Genomic DNA, 26,384 nt, shown 5'->3' with positions numbered 1-26,384 from the left:
AACAAATTCCAGAGTTTAATTATGCGTTGAATAAAAAAGAACTTTCTCCGATTAGTTTTAAATGTGCCCCATGCTAACTTCATGGAGTGCCCCCTAGTCTTTCTACTATCCGAAAGAGTAAATAACTGATTCACATCTACCCGTTCTAGACCTCTCATGATTTTAAACACCTCTATCATATCCCCCCTCAGCCGTCTCTTCTCCAAGCTGAAAAGTCCTAACCTCTTCAGCCTTTCCTCATGGGGGAGCTGTTCCATTCCCCTTATCATTTTGGTCGCCCTTCTCTGTACCTTCTCCATCACAATTATATCTTTTTTGAGATGCGGCGACCAGAATTGTACACAGTATTCAAGGTGCGGTCTCACCATGGAGCGATACAGAGGCATTATGACATTTTCCGTTTTATTCACCATTCCCTTCCTAATAATTCCCAACATTCTGCTTGCTAATGTTATACTGCACATCGCTTAGGGCTAAGGCATTAGTGAGTAACACATTTTAACAAAGATAAAGAATAAAGTATAATTTCCTGGGAGACGTTTTTGGGATGGTAGCAGAAACCTACCAGCATATACTGAGGGCAGAGGGAAGAGTGAAGAGCCGTGGTTAGGATGGTCATTGGTTAGCTGGCATGAACTATAATCTGCCAAGGAGTATGTTAGAGAAGCTGCATTGTACAGCTAAGAACATATTCTTCTAACTTCTCATCTGTGGTAGACTTCTCAAAATTCTGAGGCAATTATGGGGCAAATTTACATAATTTTGCTTATATGTGCAATTTAAATATATGTGTGTGTTTTTTTTAATTTGCAAAGGTCGTTTCCTGAAGTTTCTATGTTATTTGGTTCTTCAGAGGAAAAGGGATCTTGAAATGGGAAGAGAGGAGACCTCAGAAGAAGGAAAGGAGAGTTCAGAGGAAGGCAATGAAGAACAAATCTTAGGCAGGAAGGACAGAAGGATAAGGGACAGAGGAAGACAAAAGCACAGTCAGAGAGGATGGGGGATTCAGGGAGGATAAGGAAAAGGAATGAGAGTAAGGGAGGGGAGGGAAGAGGGATCAGGAATGAGGAGGAGTAAAGATTGGGATGAGGCTGCAGAATGAAGGAAATCATAGTCCCTGCCATCATACCTCATCCCCCTTTCCCTTATCTCCCCCAAGCCCCTTTGATCCCCTTACCCCAATATCCCTTCAATCCTCTCATTCACAAGCTCATCCTATCCAATTTCCACTCCACCCATGGGGATGCCCTCATTCATACTCTGTCCCCCTCAATCCCCTCACTCTACTTCGTTCACACCCTCTCGCCTGATCCCCTCACTCACACTCGCTGCCTCCCCCCCCCACAATCCTTTCAATCACCCTCCTTTGCTCGCTGGGCGCCCACCCCCCATACCCAGAAACACGATGTTCAAAATGCAACTCAGAGCCAACCGAGGACGTGGTTTAAGGAGCTGCAAGCAAGGACGTGGCCTCCCTCCCTATTTCTGGATAAGGAGGGTGAGTGAGGGCCAGATGGGAAGCGATGTGCCGTCCTACTACCACCAATGTATTTTTCTTCTGGAGGCAGGAGAGGGGCCAAAAGAAGAACAATGCATCATCCCTCTACCAGCAACACGTTTTTCTTCGGCCCCCAGTGATAAGTTTGCTAAGACAGGCCAGCGTCATGGCAAGAGCCAAATATATATGTGTGTGTGGGTATATATATATATACATACATACATATATATATATATATATACACACACACACACACAGTAAAACAACACAGCAGGCAAAACATACACAATCAAGTGTTCCTATATATACGCTGCACTCGACATGGAACACTAATGTAGTAATTCCAAAAGCAAAGTCTATTAATATAAAAATGTATTTCAATAACTTAACAGGAACTGGCAATAGGCGACGAATAAATGCTTGTAAATAACTAAATAACTTATACGAGCAAGTACAAAAAATATTTATATAAATCTAAATACTGTGCACAAGATTGCAGTACTTCTAACGTGCGTATTTTGTTGGTTGCGGTAACACATGCCTCCTTTGCATCGCATTAACAACAGCCGTGCATACAAGCATCAACAGCCAACGATGACGCAGTGTAGCACATCGGCCCCACAGCATTCATTTGTTCTACTTCTCCGGACCAGAATCTAGGGTTGGTTCGGCTGCAGGAAAATAACCTCTTCCCAGGTGAAATCATTTTCGTGGGGTTACACAGAATCTTTGTACATATTTATAATATGCTAGCCACTGCGTTTTTGACTTTGTTCATGACTTCTGGGCTGTGATCGAAGTTAATGTGTCTAACTCTATCCAGTTCAGCCAATGTATTTTGGATTTGTAATACCAAATTTTTTTTGGGGGGGGGGGATTTTTTTTTTTTTACATATACTATTCTTTTTCTAGAGCAGCTTCTATCAGTGCATGTGTAGATCTTCCCCTCCATGTTGGATGGCAGTCTGATATCATCTCTCTTACTTGCAAACACCAGTGGAACAATAAGCATTTACTGGCTTGCTCTTTTTCGATTTGCTCATGTGCTTAAGTAAAGCACCCATTGTCACCTCAGTTTTTCCAACACTGCCCTACAAATATACTGCCTGGGAAGAGGTTATCTGGAAACCCCTATAAATAATTTTACAGGCAATAACCTAGGTGCCTGGATTGAACAGAAAGAGGATGAAGATTAGGTCTGTAACCACCACAAATGCATCAACATCGGACTCTAACTCCATTAGTTCTGCCATTCTCTTGCTGATTCATGAGCGTCTGCTCCTCTGGAGCATCTAACAGACTGATTAGTGGACTGCTGCCAGCCACTACATCTTCCATTTCCACCACTATTGTTGTCGGGTTTCCTTTAAAACCATTCTGTCATCAGTTGGGCATGTGCCAATCCAGCAGTATACCCTAAAAATCTGACATTGCAAGGCCCAACGCTTATTTTCAAGTCCATAAGAATGGTCTTCCTACCATGTTTGCATCTTTTTTTTTGACCTGGCAGTTTCCTTCTGCCCCTTTATACTTTCAACTCAGTCAGAACCAGGGCTGGAATCTGATGTCTTTATTTGCAACAAACGGGGGGCGGTTACCCCTATTTTATATCCCTCCTAATACCTAGCGATGGTTCTGGGTGAGGCCGCATGCTCCAGGGCCCCTTTCAGAAGTCTGCAATCCTAGACCCTGAATCTGATTACCGAGTGTCATCCTTGAGCAATGACCACAACTCCTTTCCCCCCTCAGCCTCCGCAGCATTCCCAGTCGACAGGGAGGGGTGGACAACCCGACTTGGGTATTAAACTGGGAGCCTCCACATGGCAGTCCCTTGCAGGCTGGCACAGTTTATATACCAGACGTGGTTTAAAAATGCAAATATGGAAGTGAGTCCAGCTGTGCCAGCCTGACGAGCCTCATTACTAGGTTGACCCTTCCTGTTAGTGCCAATAGCAACCACTTTCGTTTTCTAAATCCCTCATTACTTTTTTGCAATAGGGATTCAATATCAACATTTCACAGTTTCTCTTTTGCAACTGCCACTTTTAGAAGCACACTAGACGTTTTCAAGCTGAACCTGCTCAAGGTTTCTATTTTCCAGGCCACAAATCTTTTCACTCGCCGAATATGGAGGGTGCAAAATTTCTAGTCGCCAATTCGCCACCGCTGAACAAGAATTTTAAAAACTGGCATTTGGCTCATGCGACCATAGGGGTGGGCATGAGTGCTGCTTCCACATTCCTCCCGCTGTGCATACTGGTTCTATGTATGGGTGCAAATTAAAGATGGGCCACTGGAGGAGGCAGAAGCAGCAGCACTGGGGAGAAGTATTTCCTGCTGCACAGAGCCCACTCGGGCTGGAGAGCCTAACAAGAAAGAGGGAGAAAACCAGGAGCTGGAGGGCAGGAAGAGAGAGCACCTGACAGAGCAAAGGAGGGGGGGGGGGGGAGAGAACAAAGAATAGAAGGGAGAGAGAGAAAGCACATAGAAGAGAGAGACTAAGATCTAAGGAGTAAAAGGAAGACAAGTAGAAAGGGGGGAAAAGGATCTAGGATGATCTACCACTAAGGGGAAGGGAAAGGTTGCACTTAGCTGCACAGAGGAAAACGCATAAGCCGGTCTGAGGGAGATGAGAAAAGTTGCAGAGGGGAAGGCGGAGAAGACAAGGAAAAGAGACCATGTGTGAGGAATGAGAGTAGGAAGAGGAAAGGAAAAATCTGGGCAAGAAAGGTGAGCAGGACCTAATGTACCACTTTCAGGGGCACATAAGGGTGCAAGTAATCACCAAATCCCAATCTACAATCAGACCTTTACAGGTATTTCAGAATACAGCAGTTCGAATCTTGTCAGGAAAAAAAGAGGTTTGACTACATTACCCCAACATTGATAGCATTGCATTGGCTACCAATACATTTTAGAATACTTTACAAAGCCGCCTGTGTAACACATAATATAATCTATGGGGAAAGAACAGAATGGTTGAATGCAGCATTACGACTGCACGCCCCGCAAAAAAATTTAAGATCGGCTAATAAAGGACTTTTATCGATTCCCACAATCAAATCAGCTCACCTCAGTCAAGTTAGAGAGAGTGCTGTCAACTGCAGGATCAAAACTTTGGAATTCACTCCCAGTTCAATTAAGGATGCAGCAAGAAAAAAGTAAATTCAAATCAGAACTCAAAAACATGGTTGTTTAACGCGGCATATAAGGAAAATGAGAAACAGACATGTGTTTAAGTCTTTTAACACCCATAGGTTATCTCATTTTAACTTTTTACTAATGCTGGAAATGTATACTTATATTTGTAGTATTTTATTGGTTTAATATTTATGGTCTTATTTTATCAGCTAATATGTTTTAGTAATTTCCCTCTTTTAATTTTTAGCTGTTTTATCTTTTATAATTGATTGTAATTTCTTTAGTGCATACTTATTGAAATGTAAACCGTTGTGAAGGCTATCGCTGAGATAACGGTATATAAATAATAATAAACCTTAACTTTCACCGGTGTGTCTTACACAAAACTAGGCGGCTCTCTGCCAGCTTCCTTCAGCTTACCTTTAAGTAGCACCCACCTTCCCCTACTAACCTCAGGGTAAGCAAGCCTGGCAGGTGTAAGCTCTCTCAGGCTAATTCAATTAAACCTGAAATGTCATAGTAGCAGAAAAAGACCAACATGCCCCATCCAGTCTGCCCAGCTGCAGGTCTTCCCCTTCAGGTAGATGAGCACGTGAAATGTTGTGCCCCCGATATAATTATGATTTCCTAGTTTGTACGTACTCATCATTTTCTAAGGGCTGTGATATTAAAACCTTGTCCGTGGAGAGTCTCATTTTAGTCACAAGATTTTTCTCGAAAGAGATGATCACATTTTCCCTTCCTGGACAAAGCTACGTTCTAATATTTTTACAGCAACAGGACTGCATTAGGATTGTATAAATACCAGCTTGCCAGCTTCTTGATTCTATTGCTTCCGCGCCTGGTCTTATTGCCGAGTCTCCCCTGAGAATAATCAGAGATTTGACAGATCCCGTGAACTCAGCACTTCTCTCTCTCTCTCTCTCTAATAGCATCTAAACTGAGCTTCCGCCATCTGCAGAAGCAGCAGCAGCGCTGGAGCTCAGCCAGAGAATCCCTCACTGAAGGGAGGGGGCCAGGCTCTGCTTGTCCTGGAACAGGCACAAACGTCATGGTGGCAGAGAGGCGACACGCTCACTGCGCACCTTGAATAGATCGCCGACCCCAGGGACGCGCAGGGGAAGCCTTTACCTACCGCATGCACTAACGCGCAGATCACAACCGCACCTCAGGTACGGCTCTCACATATTTCAACCAGAGGTGATCCCTCCCCCCCACCCACCCCCACAACCCCTTCCACAAAAGCAAACCGTGAAATAGGGCCTCCCCCAGGTGCCTCTGGCTTCCCCCCCCCCCCCCCACGCCTTCCAAGGGGTTCTGATTGGTAAAAGGGGCAAGAGAGGCACCCACTCTCCTCCTAACCCCTCCGACATCTTTTTTAAACGGCGCAGGCAGGCTGTGAAACCAGCGCCGTAGCAAAGTCAAAATGGTGGCCGTCTCAGGGCCGGCTGGCACCATTTTCTTGTAGGATTGTACAATCGTAGGGCCGTACAACAAAATGGTGCCAGACAGCCTTGACACCGGCACCATTTTGACTTCACTATGGCGCTGGTCTCAGGGCCAACTGGTGCCATTGGAAAAGATATTGGAACTGGCAGGAGACAAGTAAGCATCCTCCTACTCCTTTTACTAACCAGGGGCTCCCATGTAAGTGATACGGGGGATCAGGAACTAACCTAGTGCCCAGGCAGTGTTTTTCAGGGTAAATGGGGATGGCGGGCCAGGCCCAGCAACTTTTTTTTGTGTGTGTGGGGGGGGGGGAGGGGTCAGAAGGGCCAGAGATCTTCCTCAGGCCCCGGCAAGGTTTTGGGGGGCAGCCTCATGTCGGGTTCAGGTTAACAGTGGATGTTCATCCTCCCTCACATGTGACCCACTTCCCATTTTCCCCAATGCCAGAAGTGGTTCATGGTTGGTGGTGCACGGCGCCCCTCTTGTCTAAGTTGACGGCGGCTCTACAGACAGTACGCTCCTGATTTCAACTAAGTCTTTTCCCATCTTATTCTAAGCCAAGATCTCTGGGCCAAAAAGACCCCCAAACATTGATTGGCAAGTGGCGGATAGGGAAATTAATCAGCGGGCTCCAGGGCTCTGCCACCAAACCAATGTACTCTGCAGTCAGCCCATATTCTCCTAAAAAAATGTTGGCTTTTTCAGGTAAATATCCGTTTACATATTAAGTGTGAATTAGGGACCCGTAGCAATGCCATACAATGACTATGGAGCACGGATATAGAGACAGACAGAAAAAAAAAAAAAAAAACCTGACGAAAGATATAAAACCCAACTCTTTACAAGTTATTTTGTTTTAGGTGGTCAGCTGAAGCGATTTCCTTGGCTGATACGCCGCTGCATGCCTGGGCTCTATTTAAGCAGAAAAGGTCTCATCGCTCCATACGATTGACGGATTTGAACTTCTCTGGCAGCGTTTGGTTGCATGAGGAGTGAGAATGAGCCTGTCCCTGAATGTAATGTTTTATGAAAGATGGCAGGTTTACAGGGGTTGCAAACCAGAGCCTTCCATGTATTCACACAGAAGCAAGCAAGCAAGCATCTTTCCAGGCTGCAGGGGAAAGCATGAGGTTTATATACCTGAGAGACTGGCGTGTCACTCCTAGATGCCCGATGCAGGAGCCCATCCACGGAAAGTCAGAGGCAAGACCAAGCTAATGGTTTAAATTTCACTGTGTTCAGGGGGAAAGCCCAACTTCCTCTAAAATAAATGGGAACCGGGGTCCCAGCCACATCAGTGGGGGGGGGGGGGGGGAAACACTAAAACAAAGAGCATGCCAGGGGGTCCTACAAACGCGCACCAACCCCCATACGCTTAACGGCAGTGAGAGGAGTGGGGCTGGTGTACCTCAGCAATTTATTTATCAAACTTATATCCCGCCGTGCCAACAAGAAAGCGAGCACAACTGCAGTTTACAATCAGAGAAGCCACCTCTAGGGGGGGTGGAAGGCTGGTTTAGTTTTCATACCTCCTGCATGTCTTTTTTTTTTTTTTGGACTTGTCACACCGCCAGCCAAGGTGTCAGCAGCAGTCATGACAAGGTTAGTTTTGGTCAGGTGGGAAGAAGGGCTGAGAGACTTTCACAGTTCAAGCTAAGCCAAGGAATGCCACCAGCCGGGACGCTGGTTACCACTAGCTTGGGCTAAGCTCCGCCTGCCAGCTCCGTGTGGAGGGCTGCCTCGCTGTGCCAGCTTCCGAAGTCATCCATGGATGCATCGAGTCCGATGGGGGGGGGGGGGGGAGAGGGTCATCAGCATTTCAGTTTCACCGCTTTCAGCACAGTCGAGTCTACCACAAGCTGCTCTACTACTCCAATTCATTTCAACCAACCTGTCTTTCTTGTTTTTGGTTTTTTTTTGTGTGTGTTTTTTTTCAATAACTACTTCAGAAAGGTCCACAGTGAAGGAAATTAGCTGTAGACTTCTTTTCCCCGGAGGTACAATTACAACTCCTGGTATTTGCAACAGCAGGCCCCCTACCATATTCAGACAGACTGACTTGAAATGCTCCTGGAGAAAATAGATATAGCACTAAACTTGCTCAAGAAGAAAAAAGCAAACAACTTTAAACCAAAGGTTATTTTCCTCTGCTTTTCAATGTCTTCTGAACCCCACGGAGCCCAGTAAGGATTTGCTGGAAGCATGGATCCCTATCAGAATCAAGCAAAAGGCCTCGAACGGCAGCAGCAGCAGCAGCAGCAGCAGCAGCACACAAACCTTCAGTTCACAGAGGGAACTTGTGCCCAAAGCAGAAGCAAACTGCACTTTTGAGGTTTCCTCGGAAAGGAGTACAAGTTTGCTTTGAAACTTTTCAGGAAAGTGGCCTGCTGTACACATCAAACCCCCACAGCCACAAATTCACTGGCAGAACGTGACACCTGCTACTCAGGGGGCGTTCACTCCTGCAGGTAAAGCGCCCCTTTTACAATAAAAAATGTATGCAACTAAGTTCCAACTCAGGAGCGCCTCTTCCCAGTTTGCATAACAGCACACCTGGACTTTTACGCGCACAGGGCCTGGGCCTATATTTTCCCCAAACAGCCATTTACAAACAGTTTTATGCATGGAAATGGCTTTAAAAATTCAGCACATAACGGCCAAAATATAAAAAACATGCAAACAAATAATAAAAAACTGGATACAATTAAAACTAATGCAACCTCTCTTTGCTAGCTTATGCCTCTGCACCCTTTCCAACCCTGACCTTGTATTTACGAAATAACATCTGTGAATATAGATAGTGCCCCCCCATACAGTGTCTTTATCCTACATCTGCAGCCATGTTCTGATATTCTTATGGAAATAGCTTAATTCAGATCACAATTCCAATGGAGTGCTGCTCTGTAATATAGGATTAGCAATAATATTTCCACCATTCCCGTAGTGAAGATTCCTCCAATAAGGCCTCTTGACTCGATCTCAAGTCCTTACCGGGTCTGTACCAATTGATTTTTATAGACAAATATTCTGGGTGTCTACATCTCAGCACCCGGAATATTAAAATCAGAATTATAAACTGGCAGCCAATGTAATGTCTTCAGGACAGCTTTCTCTCAATGCAATCTTTGCACCACCTCTCTTGTCGTCATGATCTAATTAATTGAAGTTTTTTTTAAAATGAGTTTTACTAGTAAGCTCATGAAAATGGCAATACAGTAATCTAATTGGCTAAGCAGCAGGGAACAAACCACTGTTTTAAGTGTTTTATGATCCAATATGTTCCCAGTGCCCTGACCAGTCACAGCTTCAAAATAAATTAATTATTTTATTTATTTATTTTTTGCAGAATTCGAGACCTGGGATTCCAGATCCAGCCTTGAATCTAACATTATGTCTAAGCTCCTGACTTTAACTGATGGAGTAGATAACGTCCCCTCTCTATATATATTTCTGAGAAGAACAATCCTGGTTTCACGTTACATTGATGCAAAATCTCAGTCTTGTTAACATTAAGCTTTATACTATTGTCAACAAGCCAAGAAGAAATCTTCTTACGGTGTAGCATTTTTACTCAGAGATACTATAAGTTGAATCTCATCAGCTTATCTATATCCCTGTCTCTTGGATTCCTCATTATCCAACCCAGATATAAGTTAAACAGGGGTGACAAGGATGAACCCTGAGGGAAACCCTGTCTGGAGGATCCTGGGAGAGGAACTAGGCTTCACATATCTCAATCAATAATGATCTATCAGATCAAAAGGGAAGGAGAGATCCTGGAGAACCAAGATGACAGGTTCTCCTCTGTCCAAATGGAACAGCAGCTTGTCAAACAATGACCATTCTGAAACTTTTCAGTTGTGGTTACCCTGATATTGCTAGGAAAAAAAAACGTGTATCCACCACCTCCCCCTCCCTATCCCTCTTTCCCCTCTCCAGGGTTGACCCCACTAATCTTCCTCTATCTCCCTCCATGATCGCAGCACTCTTCTTCTTCCCACCTGCCTAGCCCCTAAGTGTCACAGTGCCTTGACTTGTACACCCTCAGTTGAGTCCCAAGTCCTGGAATCACAGCTGCAAGCAGTTTCTTCCCCTCTCTTCCAGCTTCTCCCCACATACTGTCTGCAGTGTATGCTTCAGGTTCATCTCCTCCCATTTTGTTCCCTACAGGCTTCCTGAGAAACTGGGGGCGAGGCTGGGACAAGAGTATGATAGCTAACGCCCCTATGTTGACTCTTTGAGTGCCTTCTACATGTGCACAGTTAGATTTTCTTTTGGTCACAATTTATCCTATTTTTACAAAGCTCTAATGGACTCGACCCATTCCAGTCAAAGTTTTGAAAAAGAGGTTATCAAATTTGCGGACGATACAAAATTATTCAGAGTAGTTAAATCACAAGCGGATTGTGATACATTACAGGACGACCTTGCAAGACTGGAAGATTGGGCATCCAAATGGCAGATGAAATTTAATGTGGACAAGTGCAAGGTGTTGCATATAGGGAAAAATAACCCTTGCTGTAGTTACACGATGTTAGGTTCCATATTAGGAGCTACCACCCAGGAAAAAGATCTAGGCATCATAGTGGATAATACTTTAAAATCGTCAGCTCAGTGTGCTGTAGCAGTCAAAAAAGCAAACAGAATGTTAGGAATTATTAGGAAGGGAATGGTTAATAAAACAGAAAATGTCATAATGCCTCTGTATCGCTCCATGGTGAGACCGCACCTTGAATACTGTGTACAATTCTGGTCGCCGCATCTCAAAAAAGATATAGTTATGATGGAGAAGGTACAGAGAAGGGCAACCAAAATGATAAAGGGGATGGAACAGCTCCCCTATGAGGAAAGGCTGAAGAGGTTAGGGCTGTTCAGTTTGGAGAAGAGATGGCTGAGGGGAGATATGATAGAGGTGTTTAAAATCATGAGAGGTCTTGAACGAGTAGATGTGAATCGGTTATTTACACTTTCGGATAATAGAAGGACTAGGGGGCATTCCATGAAGTTAGCAAGTGGCACATTTAAGACTAATCAGAGAAAATTCTTTTTCACTCAATGCACAATTAGCTCTGGAATTTGTTGCCAGAGGATGTGGTTAGTGCAGTTAATGTAGCTGGGTTCAAAAAAGTTTTGGATAAGTTCTTTGAGGAGAAGTCCATTAACTGCTATTAATCAAGTTGACTTAGAAAATAACCACTGCTATTAATTGCATCAATAGCACGGGATCTTCTTGGTGTTTGGGTTCTTGCCAGGTTCTTGTGGCCTGGTTTGGCCTGTGTTGGAAACAGGATGTTGGGCTTGATGGACCCTTGACCTGACCCAGCATGGCAATTTCTTATGTTCCTATGATGTAGCACAGAGACCACACTGGTGTCATTGGCACAGCTGGATTTTACGTGATGACTCCAGGAATTTCTATCAATTGCAGAATCTGTGGAAACATTAGAACAGGCCTGGCCTCTCTGCTTATTGCTGTAGCTCGTTCCCTTCAAGAAGCCTGCAGGGAACAGCAGGGGAGGGGCTGGAGAAGGGAGCAGAAGTGGCTGTGTAATCCATGATGGAAAAAGTTTTTTTCTATTATGGGGCTGATAATACAAGTATTTCACACAAATGAAGGTTAACAAATAATAATAAAAAAAATATATAAGGTAATACCTTTATTGAATTTACTTTTAATATATTTCTTGACTAACTTTCAAAACACTATGTTAATTTGCACAGTTTATACATGTACTTGGTTTTTATTATCCACCGATCACCTTCAAATCCGATACGGAGCAACATTTTCACGAGGATCCTGGTAGACAAAGAGCAATGGTGATTGGTATATGTACTCTGACCTGTATATTTCAAACCAATTTCTCTTATTTCATCACCTCATTGGGCTCTGGCTGCTAAACACACCTCCCTGCCCCCTGTGTCACTGCAACCTGCTGCAGCAAAGTAAGTCCACTGATCAGCCAAAAAGAGAAGGACAAAACCTCAGAGTCTAAGAAGGACTGGGAAATACAACAAAAAAGAAGAAGGACACAACATGCAACCCTCTACGTCCCCAAATACACAAACATACAGAACACAGAAAATGACGGTAAAGACCTCCAGCCCACCTAATCAGGCTATTTTTTCACCCCACTGCAATACTGCGGACCCTATCTGATCCCTGACTTTGCCCTTGATTCCCCGCTACCAAGGAACCCCTGCATTTATCCAGTGCTTATTCTGTTCCTGCTTTTGCCTCCGCCACCCCCATCAGGAGGCAAAAATCAGCCTATCAATAAAACACTTGTTAAAAGGCAGACATGACGAAACCGTCTCAACTGAAATCCACTCTACTCTTGCTCCCCTCCCCCCTTCCCACAATATGACAAGCTCTGGTTACAGGGCTGAAAAACATCTGGCAACTAACACTTGCCATCCGCCGACAATGAAATCTATTCACATTCCAGATACTGAATCTTAAGAAGGCGTCGCTTCGAATGCTCAGCACAGAGAGCTGTGCTTGTACAGCACTAATGAGAAGAGAGAGAGAGGACAGGGCCTCACCTTCCCAAGCCTGAGAATAAAGCACAGAAATAGCTCAGTTTGCAATGGAATGGGCAGGTATGGCTTGCATGATCGGGGAGGGATCATGTTTAACCCCAGACCACTCTCTATTGTACTTCTGGGTATGAAGTACAGAGCAACAGAAGAAAAGTCTCATTTGCATGATTTACAGTTACCAAGTACAGATTTATGTTTTATTTATTTACTTTTTTTTTTTTTTGTTATGCCAAGTTTATTGCTTCTATCATGGATGGGATTCTAATGATTTTGTGTCCCAACAGGGTCAGACTGCAGGGAGTTACCCCCCCCTCCCCCAATGCCCATATTGTACAGGTTCTCAATCTCAGCTAAGAGACCAAGATGGCACTGTCCTCAGCTCACCCCTTAAATTTGATATTAGCCAAAAAGAGGTTGAAAGGTGATCGCGATTTCTTGCTACAAGACAAGTGCAGGGATCTTGGCTCCAAGCAGAGGATAATCACTTCTTGGACTTTTGGCCGAGATTGAGAACCTCTATAATATGGGGGTGGGGAGGGCGGTGTCAATACCTTGCCATCCAAACGCATTCAGAGACACGATTACATCATGACCATTTCTAAAACAGGAGGGCTAAATCTCCTGGAAAACCTTTAAAAAGGAAAAGCTTCTGAACAGTTAGCTTTTGTAAAGCAGGCATCAAGCTTGGGACCAGGCACTGCTGAATCAGAGACTCCCATGTCAATATTTCCCTCATGAGCAAATTAAAGGAACCTGGAACAATTCCCCAAACCATAAAAATCCAAATCCAGGAGACACCTGGAACCATCAACCACTGGTTTATTTGACTTAATGTTTCAGTTTCAAAAACTGTACAGCTAAGAATGGAATCTATTTGTTAAAAGACTTACAGTTTGGTATCAATGGATAAAAAAGAAAGTAGACCAAGAGGCATGTGTTCAGGAAGTGGCAAATGGGAGAAGGAACATATGGAGGCATACCAATTTTATAAACTATCAATGGGGGGGGGAAAGAGAAGGAAACATTAGAAAACGGAGCCTTACCAGCAAGACACAAGCCAAACGGTACCATGCCAGACAAGCAGCTTAGTTTAAACTTTAGGTGGAGAGAGTTAAAAGGGAAGACGGACAGACTAGTAGAATATTTTATGGCTCCCACTGCACATCGTTGAACAAAATAAAAGACGAACCGGCTCAAACTACTACGCAATGGGAGTCCTTAAGGGAGATGCTGCTGGGGCGGGCCTCATGGCTTGGGCTGTAGCGCCGAGGTGCCAGGCCCTGGGAGGGTGGGCTGATGACTGCTGCTACAGCGGCAGCCCCTAATTTCCAACCAGTAGTGCTGAAGTTGCATCTTGGAGGAAACCAGCAAGGGGGGGAATCCATCATGCTGTCCTGGAATTCTGTCTGCAGAGAGGCAGCAGCAGTGACCATCAAAAGGAGGGGGAAAAAAAAAAAAGGCAAGAGACAGAAAAAAAAAAAAAGATCATTTCCTATTAACTAATCTTAACAACCTCCTCCCCCTACCTCCAATTCATATTCTGTACTCATGCCCAGCCAAACAGGGGCAAGCATTAGCTCATTTTTCCCCCCAACAGCTATCAATTTGCTTCAGATCTCCAATACACTATTAAGTATCATCGTAGTTTATATTTTTCACGCTGTTCCATTCAGGAAGAGTTCAGTGTTCTACAATATGTGGAAGTCTACTTTTTATTCTTTGGAGGAGAGAAAAAAAAAAGAATTGTTAACAGAGCTCAGCTAAGCAAATAAAACCACCCATAAAATACCATATTTCCCCAATCACAGCTACTTGCTGCTTCATAAATATGCAATGATGTAATGACTAAAGGAGCAGAACAGCCGAACTGAGGAAAAAGTTCAGTTTCTTGGCTCCACTGCTTCAGTCTCCTTTCCGGCCAAATATGTTTTTATATTTATTAGGAATGAATGGTATGTACCTTTTATTTAGGCTACACCCTCAATCATTTTTCAGACGCTCATGCTCAGGCTTGGAAAACTCCTGGATTCCTAAAATTCAGTGCCTGCTACCACATCTGGGGCCGCCCCCTGCTGCCAGGCTGCACGGAGGAGCCACCTCCACAGCCCGGGTCAGGCCCCCTCACTGGGCCACACCAATAAGGAGCCACTGCCATGGCCCCGCAGAGCAGCCTGTCACCAGGTTGTATCAGGGAGGACAGAATAGCAAGGGAAGAGGCTGGAGGAAGAGAGAGGCATGGAGAACAAGGGGTGTGAGGAGACTGGAAGGAGGGGAAAGAAAAGAGAAGCAAAACTAACAAACAGTAACAAGACCAAAACACAAAAAAATTAGACAAAGAAAAGAAAAAAGCAAGCAGCAAAAAAGAATGCAAATTAAAAAGAAAAAAAAAAAAACCCCATCAATTCCTGGCTCTTCAAAACATTGCCTGGTGCCCAGGTTTTCGAAATCTCTTTCCAGTCTTCTTTGTGCAGCATTTACTTCTTCATATCTTTATATTCAAACCCTGCCTTTTTAGCCCATACACACCTACAAATTTAAAAAGAGTCATAATAAATACAAGTCAGAAACAAATTGTAGCAAGGTGATGACAGCAGATAATGCCCCGCAGACATTTGTTACATTATTACGTTACTCTCTCCCACCAATGCAAAATTTAAGTATCTCCTCAAGAAGAAAATCTGAATTAAAACAGAAAATTAAATCATTAGGACTTTTCTTAACTACAAAGAGCTGATGCCTTCTCAGGACCTCTTGCAGGAACAGAAACAAGTGGATCATATTTAATAAAAGATTTTTTTTACCATAGGCCGAGAAAGGGAAAAATCATTTTTTAATAAGGACCAAATTTTTGGAAAAAAAAAAGTTTTTATAGGATGAGAATATTTAATTGCACTTCTGGACAAGTGATATTTATTTAAAAACGTTTGTATATCACTTTCCTGGGGCATAGCTATCCAAAGCAGTGAACAATCTTACACTGAACAATTGCATCAAGATCTACATACATAAAATATGGAAGAGTCATAGTAAGTAAACTACATAAATAAAAGCAGGTTTGCTTATTGTAAATGGTGTTTTCCGTAGATAGCAGGATGATTTAGCCATGCTGTCTGGGGGACGTCATCCAGGTGTCACGGGGCGGAACTTTTTCTCTCTTAGCTTGAAGAGCTTTGCAATTGCAGCTGTTCCTGCATTCCTAGAGCTCCTAGGTTAGTTTTAAAGCAAATGTCTTTTAAGTGTAGTAGATGGCTGTCCAGGAAGGTGGAAGGGGACGCATGGCTTAATCATCCTTCTATCTATGGAAAACACTGTTTACAGTAAGCAAACTTGCTTTTTTCCGTTGATAAGCAGGCTTATCTAGCCATGCTATCTGGGAGTCCCAAGCAGATAGGTTGCTTGTGTTGTAGTGCTACAAGAAATAAAAATGCAATCTATCATCCATGGACAGTCATCAGTTCTTCTGGACGTGATTTAATACTGCTGATCCCACTGCACTGTCGCCGCTGATTGTTGGTTCAGGCAGAAATGGGATGCAAAGATATGTATGACCACGTCGCTGCTCTGCAAAGTGAGGTTGCTTTCGCTCTGACCTGATGCGCCTTGATTAGATTAAGTAAAGTTTTTGAATTTGAGTAGCAGAATTGAATACAAATAGCTATCCAATTTGAGAGTGCCCTTTTAGAGACCGGTCTTCCTGGGTCATTCGGATTAAATGACAAAGAGTGTCTAGTTATCCGAGTTCTCTTTTTATAGTACGCTAATGCTCTTTTACAGTCTAATGTGTGAAGAGCCTTTTGTCTTCCATCGGTGTATGGTTTGGGAAAGAAGATGGGTAACAAAATTGACTGGTTTAGGTGAAAAGCTGAAACTACCTTTGGTAAAAAGGATGGATGGGTCCGTAACAAGACCTTGTCACAGTGGAATTGAAGGTACGGATAATTGATTACAAGGGCTTGAAAGCTCGCCTCACTGTTGTGATTGCGATGAGGAAGAGTACTTTCCAAGTGAGATGTTTTAAGGATGCAGAGTCCATGGGTTCAAATGGAGCTTCCATCAAGGTTTCGAAGAGTATATTTACATCCCATGGAATAGGAGGTTTCTTAAACGGTGGATGAATTAGAGTTAAACCTCTCAAATTTTGAAATGAGAGGATGGGAAGAGATTGAGGATCTTTCATCTGTCAAATGATAAGCTGCTACAGCACTTAGGTGTACCCAAATGGATGTGACCGCTAAACCTGACGTAAACAGAGAATATAAATATGACAGTAAATTCTCTGGAGAGCAAGTGAAAGGGTTAACCTTTTGCTGGTCTCACCAAGTAGAATATCTTTTCCATTTGGAGGTGTGATTTCTTCTTGTGGAAGGTTTTCTGGCCGCTATTAATATATCTGTGATGTGGGACGGAAGATGAAATTGATTTAACACTTCCTGCTTAATCTCCATGCTGTCAGCTAGAGGGATGAGTACATCGGGTGGATGATATTTCCATCTTCTTGCATTAGAAGATGCAGGCTATTTCCTAGAGAAATTGATGGTTGAATCAAAAGGTGAATTAGATAAGCATACCACGGTTGTCTCGGCCATGCTGGAGTGATGAGAATCATGTCCGCTCTTGTCCGCTATGCATTTCTGAACTGTGTGATATCAACAAAATTGGAGGATAGGCATACAGTAGTCCTTATGACCATGTAATCAAAAAGGCATCCTGGGATAGTATCCATGTGCTGGGAAGAATTGAGCAAAAACTGTTCAACTTTTTGTTGACTTCTGATGTGAAAAGGTCCAAGTGTGGAGTTCCCCAGCGTATGAAAAGATTTTCCACTATGATTTGGTTTAGTGACAATTCATGGGGTTGGAAGATCCTGCTGAGTCTGTCTGCTCTTGTGTTCGCAATCCCTGGTAGATAAGATGCTTGAAGGAATATTTTGAGTTCTTCTGTCCATTTGCCAATCTGAACAGCTTCCTTGCAGAGAATCCTGGAACCTGACCCTCCTTGCTCATTTATGTAGAACATGGCTACTTGGTTGTCCATGTGAATCATTATGGACTTGTTACAAACCGATGACTGGAAAGTGAGTAATGCATTCTTTATTGCCCTCAATTCTAATAGGTTTATCTGAAATCTGTGTTCTTCTGGGGACCACAACCACTGTTTTTAGGTGGTGGAGATGCCCCCCCCCCCAACCTTTTGTTGAAGCATTCATAGTTATAATCAGTTGATGAGGAGGATTTCTGAATGGTGCCCCCTTGTCAACACTGAAGGCTTTAGCCACCAGGAGATGTCTCTTTTCATTGAGGCTGAAATGTGAATCGTCTTTGACATTGGCTGTCTGCATCAATTCCATTGAGACTTTAATCCCCATTGCAAATGCCTCATGTGAAGACGGATGTTAGGAACTACATGTATTGCTGCTGCCGCCATGTAGCCCAAAAGAACTATATTAAACGTACAGTTGTATAAGCTTAGGCCTTTGAAGAGATAGACATTGAGAACGCAGAATCTGGAGATGGAAGTATGAATCCTTGCTCCAATGAACTGCAGAGTTTGGGTGGAATGGAGGTGAGACTTTTCATAGTTTATGATCCATCCCAGAACTCTCCAAGCACTGGATTGTGTCTATCAAATGGTTCTGTAGTGCTTGTCCATTCGGGAAGACAATGAGCCAGTTGTCGAGATAGAGAAAAATCTTTATACCACGTTTCTGTAAGCGCACCACAACAACCTCAAGACATTTTGTAAAGACTCTTGGGGCAGATAAATTGTATTGGTAATGTTGATTCCCAACCTAGAAACACAGATAGATATCGCCAGAAATTCTGGTGGATGGGAATGTGCATATACGCCTCTTTCAGATCCAGAGAACACATCCAATCGTTAGGATGCAGAAATGGGAGGATTAACTTCAAAGAGGTAAATTTTGAATTCCTGCCTCTTGAGAGATTTGTTGAGAGTCCATAAGTCCAAGATGGGACAAAGCCCTCCTGTTTTCTTGGGGATGAGAAAGTATTGGTAATAAAAGCCTTTGCTGATTTGAGAAGGAGGAAGAGATCAGATCACCTTCTGTTGTAGTAGAGTCGTTATCTCCCGCTGTAGCAAGGTATTTTGAGAATGTGATATTTTGGCTTTTACCGGGTGTAGTAATACAGGAGGATGGGTGAAATTGTAGCCTGTACCCTCAAGCTACTGTTGAGCACCCATTGATTGGTTGTAATCTTGGACCAATTTTGATAGAAAGGAAATTCTGCCCCCGACATGTCATATTGTTGAGGCACATGTTTTTAAAAACCCTGTTTTTGTGGTTGAGTCTGCTGAGATTTTTGTGGTTTCTGACCCCTTTGATGGATTCTTTGTGGTGGCTGCTGACTTTGTGGCCGTGGTTGCTGGTAAGCTGGTGGTCTCAGTAGGGGAAGTCAGCGATTTTTTTTTCTTTATGCATTTTGCACAATATAAATTACAAGCATTTACTTGTTATTTGGTAATTGTGGTATCAGTATTACAGAATAACCATAATGACAATTCAATAAAAACAAAAAAAATCATATATACTGATTATCCTAACTAAATAAAGGAAATTTTAAGAGAATCCATCTTTATCAGTAAAGGATTTATTTATTTATTTATTTTTGGTTTTTATATACCGGAAGTTCCTGTATAAAATACATATCACTCCGGTTCACAGGTAACTGAAATAACTACCGCCGTGTGGCGGTTTACATGGAACATATCAAACGATTTACATAGAACATATCAAACGATTGCTATATAATAAGTAGAAAAAAAAAAAAAAAAAAAAAAAAACTAAGTTCACCTATGAAACATATAAATAAGGCCAATAATAAATAGTGTAAAATAAACATTGCATTAATGCTATAGGACAGTGGGTTGATTATATCTTGTTCTTAGCTCTCTGGGAATGCTTGAAGGAAGAGCCAAGTCTTGAGTTTCACCTTAAAAGTGGTATGGCATGGCTCGAGGCGGAGGTCTGGAGGTAGTGATGGAACGATTGAGCAATAATTTCTATATAGGTAATTAAACAATAAAGAAGGTACAATAATACCCCAATTTACTTTTTATACCGGCTTACCTAATTCCCCAGAAGACCTTTCAATTGCTCAGGCTCTATAAAGGAATAATTCTTCCCTTCCAATTTAACTATACATCTGCATGGGTATTTTAACAGAAAAATGCCCCCCTTGTCTACAACCTCCTTTTTTAAGGCTAGAAATGTTTTCCTTCGTAATTGTGTATTTCTTATTAAGTCGGGAAAGACCCATATTCTTTGCCCATAGAATGTTTTAATTCTGTTACGGAAAAAAAATGTCATAATATTCTCTTTGTCTGTTATAAAGGCAAAATTCCGATCATGTATCACATATTTATCTTGTTCCTTAGAAAGGCTATGTATTACGTATTTATCTTGGTTCCTTGTAAAGGCTATGCCTAACTGACAGAGTCCCTGCCAGAGTTTCAAGTTATTTGTAAACCGATACGATGTGCAAACGGATGTCTGTATATAAAAATGCTAAAATAAATAAATAAATACATTTCTAACTTCTATTTCCTCCTGTGATTTAACAAATCTGAAATATCTAAAGATTCTTGAATACCTTGTTCTTGATCAGCTATTTTTTCCCCTTCTTTTTCCAGATATTTATTCTGTCTTTGATCACCATTTTCTCGTTCTTTTTTCCTCATCCCAACATAAAAAGCCCTAATTATCACTGGGTAAGACTGGTCTGGAATTTTTTAAATCTGTGTTAAATAAGATTTGAAGAATTAAACAGGACCAATATGTTTTATTATAGGAAAATTAGTTACTCTCAAATTGAGAGCTCTAATTGAATTCTCTACATTTTCCATCCTTTTCTGGATTTCCATTTCACTCTTTATCTGATAACCTTGAACTTTTTCTATATTTACTAAACGATTATCTAACTCATTGATCTTTTTTTGTTGATCCTCTGTCTTCCCTATATTCTCCTTTAATGAAATGTTAACCAGTTTCACTTCATCAGTTAAGTTGACAATTAAACCATCCAGCTTTACCATATAATACCACAATGATTCCAGCGTTATATTACTTGGTTTTAAAGTCACAGATTTAATTAAATCTGATGTCTTGGGCTTCGGTGTACTACTCTCTCTAACTTTTACTTGAAGATCTCCAATTTCACTAATTTGGGGTTGTAGAACCACCTGGGATCTAATTCGGTATTTGATATTCCTTTTATCCCATCTTGTATACTCTCGTGACTTCCAATGTCCTCTGGAGAAATTCCTGACAGACTTGAAGGTATAACCCTTCCATTGCCTGGTGGTGATGGAGTCTCCGGTGGAAGTCAGCGATTGTACTGCTACATTTTGCTCTTTTAATTTGGGAAACAGTTTCCCTAATTTTTTCTCAAAAGAGGTTGTCAGCTCTACGGTGCAAGTTAGCCAGCTTATCGTGGATGTCTTCACATATACTGCTGGAATGAAGCCAACCCACGAAGGCCGCCAAAGATTGAGCGGAAGTGTCAAAAGCCTTGTATACTGTTCTTAACAGGTGTTGTAACCCTTCTTGAACATGAGAACATAAGAAATTGCCATGCTGGGTCAGACCAAGGGTCCATCAAGAATTGTAATAAAGATCTTTACAACCTTATAGTTCCCTGATGAGAGAGTGATGGGAAATGTTCTGGTCCAACTATGTATTTCTCGAGTGCATCGACAATCAATGAAACTTTGGGATCCACTATACTGTTCCCAGGAGAGGATACTCTTAATTATGTTGACTTAGAGGCTTTCTGGTGTCCCGAGATCTTTTGAAGAGTTTGTATCGAACCGTGCGATGCATGAATATGCGTCAATTTATGCGAAGCTGCATCGTGCTTCAGTATTCTTGAGTCTGTGTCGATCCTGTGGATGCCTCCGATTGCACTGAAGCCGAAGCTTTTAATGACGCTATAGAATGCATCAATTTCTTCTCTTTCTTTGGCTTCGGAATGGGTCTTTCCAATGCTGGTGTCTGTTTTGCATTCATTGACATCATGTGCCGTTAATGACGCAGTTTCGTTTTTCGACGTTGAAGCTTTTTTTTGAACAGCCGTCCAATCCCACAGAGTGGGCCCATCTTACCGGGTTGAGGTGTGGAATCTTTGGTCCAGGCAAAGAATATGTAGATCTTTCATCCCTTGGTGAGGGGGCATAGGGCCCAGATGTCTCTTTCAGTTTTGAAATCTTAGCAGCCCTCTGGTGTTGGGTCCGGGGAGACATTCTCCCGCAGTTCCTACAGGCTGCTTGATCATGAGACACATAATGGAGAAATTACTTACCTGATAATTTCGTTTTCCTTAGTGTTGATAGATGGACTCAGGACCAATGGGTATTGTGCTCTTCTGCTAGCAGATGGGAGACTGAGTCAGATTTCAAAGCTGACGTCACTCTAGATATACCCCTGCAGTAACCTCAGCTCTTCAGTATTCTCTTTGAAAAGCCATTGTGGATATACCTTTGCTTAAATAACTTGATTAAACCTGAGTAAAACTTGAACCGGTTCAACTAATTTCCAAACTGGAGACCGCCAGTGCACTCAACCAATTAACGCTGGCACCGGACAAACTATGGGTGTCTTGAACTAGGGGTAGGCCGCAGCTTACCCGTATTTGCTTAGTCTCGAGGTTTATCATCAGAGGTTCTCCTTTTCCGGGGCAGCTGAGGGTGGGATGCTGAATCCATCTGTCTAACCTAAGGAAAACAAAATTATCAGGTAAGTAATTTCTCCATTTCCTAGTGTGTAGCCAGATGGACTCAGGACCAATGGGATGTACAAAAGCTACTCCCGGACAGGGCGGGAGGCTGCCCGTGGCCCACTTAATACTGCCCTTGAGAAGGCTGCATCTTCTTGGGCCTGAACATCCAGGTGGTAGAACCTGGAGAAGATATGTATGGAGGACCACATCACCGCCCGACAGATCTCGGTGGGCAACAGCACCTTGGTTTCTGCCCAAGGGACTGCCTGGACCCTTGTACAATGAGCCTTAACCTGTAGAGGTAAGGGCTTTCCTGCCTCTATGTAGGCTGCCTTGATTACTTCTTTGATCCAGCAGGCTATAGTTGCCCGCAAGGCCACTTCTCCTTGTTTCTTCCTGCTGTGAAGAACGAACAAGCGATCTGTTTTGCGCATCGGTTCCGATCTTTCCAGGTATTGCACCAGGAGTCTACCGACATTTAGATGGCGAAAAAGGCGTGAGCCTTCAGAGTCCTTATGTTCACCCGGAGATGGTAGCAAGATGGTTTGGTTCAAGTGAAACTGGGAAACCACTTTTGGTAGGAAGGAGGGGACAGTGCATAGTTGTATGGTTCCAGGCATGAACCTAAGGAATGGCTCCTGACAGGATAGTGCCTGTAGTTTGGAGATGCGACGAGCTGAACATATTGCCACCAGGAATGTCATCTTCAATGTTAAGAGGCGTAGTGACAGATCGCATGTTGGTCTGAAGGAAGTCCCAGCTATGAAGTCTAATTCTAGATTGAGATTCCACAGAGGCACCGGCCACTTTAGGGGTAGTCTGATTTGTTTAACACCTTTCAGGAAGCGGGACAAGTCGGATGAGTTGATAGCCGGATACCGTCCAATTCTGCTCTGAAGCAGGCCTTGAGGGAGTTGAGAGACAACCCTTTCTTCATACCATCCTTTAGGAACTCCAGAATCATGGGAATCTTGGCTGTCTGCAAGAGAATCCCATGGTCCTCACACCAGGCTTCGAATGCTCTCCAGATCCATATGTATGACAGGGATGTGGAGAACTTGCGCGCTTGGAGCAGGGTGTCAATCACGGCCTTAGAGTAGCCGCGCTTCTTCAGGCGAGTCCTCTCAAGGGCCAGACCGTAAGAGAGAATCGAGACAGATCTTCGTGGAGAATCGGGCCCTGCCAGAGAAGGTCCCTGTGCAGAGGTAGGCACAGAGGGTTCCCCGCAAGGAGTCTTTGCATATCTGCATACCATGGTCACCTTGACCAATCTGGGGCCACTAGCAGAACTAGTCCCCTGTGATGTTCTATCTTGCGGATAACGCTGCTCAGTAGTGGCCATGGGGGGAAGGCATACAGTAAGTCTTCTTCTGGCCAAGTCTGGACGACAGCATTGATTCCTTGGGATTGTGGCTCTCGTCTGTGGCTGAAGAACCTGAGGACTTGGGCAATGCGACGGGTGGCCAGTAGTTCCATAGCTATGAGGCCCCAATGATTTACTATCAGTTGGAAGGTTGTGGTCGACAGCGTCCATTCTCCTGAGTCCAGGCTCTCTCTGCTGAGGAAGTCTGCTGAAACATTGTCTTTTCCTGCGATGTGGAAGGCCGAGATCCCTTGTAGGTTTATCTCCGCCCATACCATGAGAGGGTCTGTCTCCAGAGACACCTGCTGGCTCTTGGTTCCTCCCTGGCGGTTGATGTAAGCAACCGCTGTCGCATTGTCTGACATTACTCGAATTGCTTTGCCTCGGAGTCTGTGGCTGAATCGCAGGCATGCTAGTCTGACTACTCGAGCCTCCAGGCAGTTTATGTTCCATTCCGCCTCTTCCTTGTTCCATTGTCCCTGGGCCATCAATTCCTGATAGTGGGCTCCCCACCCTCGCAGGCTCACATCTGTGGTGAGCAAGATACAGTTCGGTGGGGATAGGCTTACTCCTCTGCTTAGGTGGTCTTCCTGTAGCCACTGTTGTGTTTGAGGCATTGTGGACCCTTGGTCGCAGTGGGGATGACTCCACCCATTGGGAGGAGCCCCATGGGGAACCACTGCAATAGGCTGACACAGATAGCAGACACAGAATGGACAGAGTCTTTTCTGTACTGTTGTAAATAGATGGTGAAGCAGGAAGGTAAGGCACTGATCCACGAAGTGCCAATACGCTCAACAGGCTCAGAAGTATAGTCTCACCCAGATGTTCACGATAGGCAGGAGCCTGCAGTGTGGGTAATGCCGCGGCCGGTGGATGGAGTTGGATCGCCGGATTGTAGAGGTACTCAGAGTGAAAGCGTCTTCCTGATGGTAGAATGGTGGAACCGATGGTCCGTGGTGCAGGATATGAAGTAGATAGGCCTTCGAGGATCAAGTACCCAATGGTTCAATATCCTGGAAATGAATAGAGAGAAAAAGACCCCCGAGGAGTGGTTGCCTTGGTTAGTGAGGACCCCGAAGGGAAGTTGGAAGCGAGAGACCCCTGAGGAACGGGTGTCTAGAGCTTCTGCTGGAGCGAGGCCCTTAGCGTGAAAGTGGCGTCTAAGCATACAGCTTAGAGCAGGCAGCGTAGCGAAGCAAAGTCTTTGCTAACTCAAATTGGTAGCGGAAGCAGAGGCTAGATATACCCAGAGGTACTAACGTCATGTGGTGGGGCCGCCCCTGAGGTTCCTGCCATGAAGTGTATTTAAGCGTCGGAGATGTGAGCGCTCACGCCCTAGGAGGCCACAGGAGTGAGCATGGCAGATGAAGACGCCCATGCTGGTCTGGAAACGCTGAGGCCCTCGGCACCGGAGACAGCCATCTTGCCCAAAGAGAGAGAAAGAGGAGAAAAAGAGGTAAGGCAGAGCGGTCGCAGCTGTCTGCGACCAACGGACGCAACAGCCACTATTGGAGCTAAGAACGTACCTCTGCTGATAGTTGGAGGCAAATTGAGTAGTGCTAGGACAGTGGGTTCCATCGTGACAGTAATGCGCGTTGGAGCGGTCACATATGAGCCCTTGCCCACGGGACGACCTCCAGGTTTGATGCCATGAGGCCGAGGACTTGAAGATAGTCCCATACTTTGGGTCGTGCATTGGTCATCAACCGTCGTAACTGTTCCATCAATTTCCTTCTCCTCAGAGGAGGGAGGAAGACTTTGTTCTATTTGGTGTCGAAACGGGCCCCCAGGTACTCTATCAATTGAGAGGGCTGTAGACTGTTCTTGCCTGTGGTTCACGACCCAACCGAGTTCCTGCAGTAGGCTTTGACTCTGCTGGTCAGCTGCCAGCTCTCTTCCGAAGACTTTGCCCTGATTAGCCAATCGTCCAGGTAAGAGTGTACCAGAATTCCTTCCTTCCTGGGTGTTGTCACCACGACCACCATGATTTTGGTGGAAGTTCTGAGGGCGGTTGCTAGGCCGAAGGGTAGTGCTCAGAACTGGTAATGGTGACCCAGCATCGCAAAGCGCAGGAAGCGCTGGTGATTCTGGTGGACTGGGATGTGAAGGTAGGCTTCGGAAAGGTCCAGGGAGGTTAGAAACTCTCCCGGTTGTACTGCCATTATTACGGAGTGAAGAGTTTCCATGCAGAAGTGTAGAACCCACAGATGACAGTTGACGTTCTTGAGGTCCAAGATGGGTCGGAATGATCCTTCCTTTTTGGGAACGATAAAATTAATGGAATAGCGCCCAGTATTTTGTTGGGGCGTGGGAACCGGAGTTACTGCCTTCAGACTGAGTAGTCTTGTTAGAGTGGTTTCTACTGCCAGTCTCTTGGAGTGGGAGTGGCAGGGAGACATCATAAATTTGTCTCGGGGGATGCTGCGGAACTCCAAAGAGTAACCTTCTCGAATAATGTTTAGAACCCATTTGTCTGACGTTATCTCGACCCATCTTTGGTAGAAGAGGGTAAGTTGACCCCCTATATCCTCTTTCTGTGGATGGGTTGGCCCATTCTCATTGTGGAGCATGGCTGGAGCCTGCCCCTGGGCCTGCTCCCCTCTTGGTCTGTCTGTTCCAAAAGGGCTGGGACCTTCCGGAGGGACGAGGTGCCTGG

General features: G+C 44.1%; 1 protein-coding gene across 1 annotated transcript in view; it reads right to left on the bottom strand.

Moving 5' to 3' along the window:
* KLHL18 (kelch like family member 18) overlaps nucleotides 1–26,384 on the bottom strand; it is a 130,526-nt gene that overhangs the window by 89,506 nt on the left and 14,636 nt on the right. The window lies entirely within an intron of this gene.

Source organism: Rhinatrema bivittatum, chromosome 2 (assembly GCF_901001135.1).
Source record: "Rhinatrema bivittatum chromosome 2, aRhiBiv1.1, whole genome shotgun sequence".
Lineage (NCBI taxonomy): Eukaryota > Metazoa > Chordata > Amphibia > Gymnophiona > Rhinatrematidae > Rhinatrema > Rhinatrema bivittatum.
The sequence above is the reverse complement of the archived record's forward strand: the minus strand, read 5'-3'. Positions and strand labels throughout refer to the sequence as shown.